Source organism: Numida meleagris, chromosome 2 (genome assembly GCF_002078875.1).
Source record: "Numida meleagris isolate 19003 breed g44 Domestic line chromosome 2, NumMel1.0, whole genome shotgun sequence".
In the NCBI taxonomy this organism is placed as follows: domain Eukaryota; kingdom Metazoa; phylum Chordata; class Aves; order Galliformes; family Numididae; genus Numida; species Numida meleagris.
In genome coordinates, this window is record NC_034410.1 from 82,921,015 (window position 1) to 82,926,607 (window position 5,593).

At 43.3% G+C, this 5,593-nt stretch overlaps 1 long non-coding RNA gene across 1 annotated transcript; it reads right to left on the minus strand.

Moving 5' to 3' along the window:
• LOC110394860 lies at window positions 2,050-5,200 on the minus strand. Its single transcript, XR_002435977.1, has 4 exons — window positions 5,169-5,200; window positions 3,722-3,773; window positions 2,935-2,998; window positions 2,050-2,664 (listed from the first exon to the last, which is right to left on the minus strand). It is a non-coding gene; the product is annotated as an uncharacterized LOC110394860 (long non-coding RNA).

Here is a 5,593-nt window from a genome sequence, read left to right on the forward strand (position 1 = left end):
ATCAGTGAGTACAGTTTGACACCTCCAGTGAGAGTCCGCTTATGATCTAAAGGTCAGCAGTTTAGCAAGGTGCCATGATGGAGAAGAAACTGTGCTTTTTGTCATCATGCTCCTGTGTAACTCCTGTGTCACTGCTGCTGGGGCACTGAGTGCTGTTCTGGTCACCTTATCTTCACTCATGCAGCAGAGTTCAGAGTAAAGAGCAAAAGTGAGAAGCAGGGAAGGTCAGCAAGGGCACAAGCATAGAGGGACAGGTCAGAGGAAAGTAAATGAAGGAAAGGCAGAGAGAAGGTGCAGATAGAACAGGAAACCTATGCAAAGAAAGAGCTCAAGTTGTTGTTCTAATTAGGATGTGGAGCTCACTGCCACAAGAGTTCAGTGAGTCATCTGCAAGATAATAAGAGTTATTGTAGGTGGCAGATTTTGGAAGAGATACAAAACCTGTTTCAGACCACAAGCCAGTTCCAGATTGCTAAGGGGCTGCACCTAACATGAGTGCATATGTTCCAGCTCTATGCAGCTCTGATAAACCACAGCAGTGGCTTCCTCGTCTAGGACATGACCCCACACCTAGCCCTGGCTGGACCAATCCAGCCAGGTCGCACACAGAGGATGTAGTAACAGCATTTTAGGCAGCCAGGATAAAATTTAGGTGAGTAACAGAATCATCTTTTATCATTACTTGCAATGAAACCCAGGTGACTCATCTACCTCAAAAATGTATTTCCACGGTACTCTCAGTGTCATTTTTGACTGTGAAAGGTTCAAGTGAATAATTTATGAACATATTGTAGCAGCTCAGCCAAGGGATGCTCCTCCAAGCCAGGTTTCTTGATGAGACAAAAATGGAAAATGAAAAGCTGCATTCTAATCAAACTAGGACTTTATCCAGCATTTTACTTGAGCCCACAAAAATTTATTTCAAAGTTCTCTTCTGGTCTGGAGCCAGTGATTCAAACCTGATATCTCTGCCTGTCAGAAAGGATAACATATAATTACTCACCTTGCCAGGGCATCACAAAAAATTAGTTACTATTTGCATAGAGTTGTTGAATAATTTAGAAATCTCTCTCTCTGCTTTTGTGAGAGACTGTCTTTCTAAAGAAAAATAAAGTATTAGACATTTCAAAGTGGTAGCAAAGGAGAAGCCATTCTCCATTACACAGCTTGAGCAATGTGGTGATGCCTAGCAGATGCTAGGGAACAGCTAGGACGCAAAGATCTGGGCAGCCTACTTCTCCATCAGCCTCCTCATGTGAGGTTTGGGACCACCTATCCATGTTCAGAATCCTATGACACCCCTTCTTTACCTGTGCACCAGCTACAGTGGGAAGGTAAGACAAGAAGGATTGACCTCAAGTTGCGCCAAGGGACTTTCAGGTTGGATATTGGGAAAAAATTATTCTCTGAAAGAGTGATGAGGTATTGGCACAGGCTGCCCAGGGAGGGGTTGGAGTCACCGTCCCTGGAGGTGTTCAAGAACCGTGTGGATGTGGCTCTGAGGGACACGGTTAGTGGGCATGGTGGGGGTGGGTTGGTGGTTGGACTAGGTGATCTTAGTGGTCTTTCCAACCTTAGTGATTCCATGATTCTATGTTTCTAGATCCCCTGCTCATCACAGAATTTTGTGCTGTTTTCACATGGCAACACTGCAGTGAGAAGAAAGCTGTAATTTGACTTAGGTATTTGGATTGCACTTATCAAAACAGTTAATTTGCATTCAGTCTCACTAATGATTGCACCTGGCATGTTAAGTGCATTATGTCATGGTTGGACTAGGTGGTCTTAGTGGTCTTTTCCAACCTGAATGATTCTATGATTCTATATTTGAAAACTTTTTCCTGTTCTTTGCAAGACAGGAGAAAACAGGGTGTGCTGGGATCCCAAAAATTTCAAGCCAAAGGACACTTCAGTCCACATGCTTCTTCAATTCGCTGTTAGCTTGCTCTTCCATCAGCTCTAATGGATGTAACACATCAAGACGGAGCAGGATATGCAAGATATGCAACAGAGACCTGCTCCAATTCCTTATTAATTGCTATGCTGCAGTGTCAGCAACTGTGTTCAGCACCCCATGCAGTACGCACTGTACGCACATCTGCCAAGGACATGCCATCTGAATTCAGCCCTTCATGAGAAGGGGTTTCCTGTTTGTACGTAGCCTGGGTGAGCAGTGTCAAGAAAGACTGACTGGAGCTTTCTCTTGGATCATCTGATTTGAATGAAAGTGAGCAGAAATCAAATCACAAGGCACCTATGCCATGAACTGAGTTATTTAAAACCCTGGTGTCCATGCTTCCTTCATCTTTAAAATGGCGGTCCTTCATCCACAAAGAGCATCACTGCCTTTTTGTCCTGGAAAGATATATTACATAGAGTTGCAGGTGCAGTAGCATGGGTAGGTTTGTACAGGAAAACAGAATGATGCCAAAATCCCATCAATCTTGATCTAGAAAGCTTTTTTATTTCTATTTTACTACTTACATGTTCACCAGCTACGTAAACACCCTTAAATCCCTAAGTGTGGAGTATGGAGGAGTGGTCAGAGCAGGATTACCCTGAGCACAGGGTGCTGAGGAGTCTCCTTGGGGTCTGATGATGCCTACACATTTTCCTGGGCCTGCGCATGGCCCTTTGTGATTTGACCTGCATTGCTGCTTGGGTCTGTAAAGGAGAGAAATGATAGTAATAAGTGCAGGCCTATTGTTTTTACATCCCAGTGATGACTCGCAGATATCATAGAATACCCCAAGTTGGGAGGGGCACATAAAGACCATCAAGACCAACTCCTCTGGGCATATAGTTGGGGCTGATCGTAACAGCACATCTATTTGTATCACAACACCCAGCTCGCTAGGATTTTCCTGTTTGTGGATGGGCATGTGCCATCATATACCACCGTGTAATGAAGCATCCCCATATGGGCAGCTGTACCTCATGCATGCAGCCAGTGTGCTTCAACAGTTGTATTTGTGCTCTGCTGCTCGTGCCAGGATTTCTGGAGATGAATTTTAAAAAAAAAGAATTAAAAAATATGAATAAAACAGAGAAGCAAAAAGAGGACACAAGGAGGAAAAAAAGAAGAGATGTATGCTAACCCTGCAAACTGCTGGGGAATGTTCTTTCCTATTTGCATAATGCTATTTTTATTATTTTAACTCATTACTTCTCTCTCTCTCCTTAGCTTTGTTTGGGATCAGGATTAATTAGCAAAAACTGCTACAGAGTATAAATTGCAGGAGACATGCGCTTTGTTCCACACTGGAGTGACCAAGACACGAGAAAAGCAACTTCTCACTGTCTGTGTCGCTGGCATTTCTGGGAAAAGATTCAGGAAGGATTTTAACCTAGATTCCTCTCATATATAACAGGAGCTAAAGAAAAATGGATCACACTGAAAGAAAAAGATGGCTTCCCCTACCCGCCCAGTCTTTCAGCAGTTCATTTCTGTTGTTTATATAATGAAAGACAACAGTTCCAACAGAGAGGGCAATGTACTATGAATTTTCCACTTCTGCATATATACCCCCTGTGGCAAATTTCTTAACAATGACAAAGGAGCTGCTGAAACTCAGCAACTTTTGGTATAGATTTTTTTGAAATGCGAAATATCACTTATAACTAAAATCCCTTTGAACCTTATTAAGAAATTCCAGAAGCCATTTTTTTTCTTCCATTTCCTTCTTACATCAGCCCAAAGGAATAAATTAGCAGCAGCTACCTCATGCATGTAGATGTCCATGGGTGCGTGCACTCACACGAGGGTTCCAGCTCTGCAGGAATACAAACAATGGACAATATTGCTGCAGAAAAATCTGTAAGAACTTTCCAAAAAGCAGTGGCAGCTGAATGTGTTCTCACTGACACGTATTTGTAATAGATTTCCGAACCTCTGTTGCTTACACAGAGAGATGTGTGGCGGATGAAAATGAAGGACGACCTAAATGTTTCATGTCATAAAGGGTCCCTTTATTCTCTTTTTTATTTCTAATTATGTTCCTTTTCTGTCCTTTTTCCAAGCCTTTTCCTCTCTCTTCTTTCCACCTTTCTACATGCAAATGAAAAGTGCACTCATTTAAAGCCATCAGATTCACATTTCTACGGTAAAAATGTAGTAAAAAGCACACATCAGAATTATCGTGTGCATAATACAGTCCCCATTATATTGTAAAGTATCAGCAATAAGAAATGTTGTCACCAATGCCATCTTAAATTCATTAAGCAAATATTGCTGGAGTAGGTGCTCAGATTTTCATTCTTCTATTAGGTGATCCATCGGACTTTTATTTTCTCTTGATTATGGAAACAACTGAACATTACGCCTATAAGTTCTAGTTGCTTGCACCATCATTTGTTTTTAATAGGTTTCAGCAGCAAAGAGAAAATTAATCCAGGGAAATCTCATAACAGAAAATGAGGAATACCTTATTATGTGCATATAGCAAGTACTGGGGTGAGTATTTGCTTGCTTTAAGATATGCACAAATGATGCATTTTAGTTCCTGGGTACACAGGTTGCTGCTTATATTTATGGATACATTTCACTCAAAAGTCTGCTTTGATGCACACTTATCCAAAAAGGAACAAGGAATGGTTTTTCCTTCTCTCCAACACGTGAAAACAGATGTAGGCTTCAACACTTAAACTGCAGCTGCATCCAAACCCACACTACTGAAAGTGTAGTTCGCTTCTTGAAGGTGCCTGCTTCCACCCTGTTTGGCATGAGGAATTGCTCGTGCACTGAGCATCACCTCATGCCACCAGGTGCTCCCTCAGCCAGGCTGTGTGCTGAAGCCTGGTGACATCCAGCAGCTGGGAAGGGGCCTTTGGTTCCAGAGGAGGTGTGGGCTTGCTGGACTATTACATATATTATAGAATCATAGAATCATTAAGGTTGGAAAAGACTACTGAGATCACCTAGTCCAACCACCAACCCATGCCTACCATGCCCACTAACCATGTCTCTCAGTGCCACATCTACACTTCACTTAAACACCTCAAGGAACGGTGACTCTACCACCTCCTGGGGCAGCCTGTTCCAATGCCTCACCACTTTTTCTGAGGAAAAAAATGTTTCCTAATACCTGACCTGAACTTTCCCTGGCACAGCTGAAGGCCATTACCTCTCATACTATCTCTGTTACCTGAAATAAGAGGCCAACCCCTACCTCACCACAACCTCCTTTCAGGAGGCTATAAGGTCTGAGTGTCCTCTTTTCCAGACTGAACAATCCCAGTTCCCCCAGCCACTTCCGGTAAGATTTCTGCTCCAGACCCCTCACAGCTTCGTTGCCCTTCTCTGAACACACTCCAAGGCCTCAATGCCTTTCTTGTAGCGAGGGGCCACTGGTTTCTCCTCCAAGGGAGCCAGGCAAAAGGAAATGTACTCATGAATGCTCTGCAGGTGGTGGAAGGACTCTTCCTCCGCGCCACAGCAGCTGGAAATGAGCAGCCACCACTCAGCTGCTTCCGGGATGAAGGGAACCCAGTTCATCCAAGCTGCCCTCTTCCCACAGCCCAGGTGGAGGTATCGTGCTGTAAGAAATTGTGACATTCTGTAAAGGAGAAAGCAATTCAGCTACAGATTGTTCTA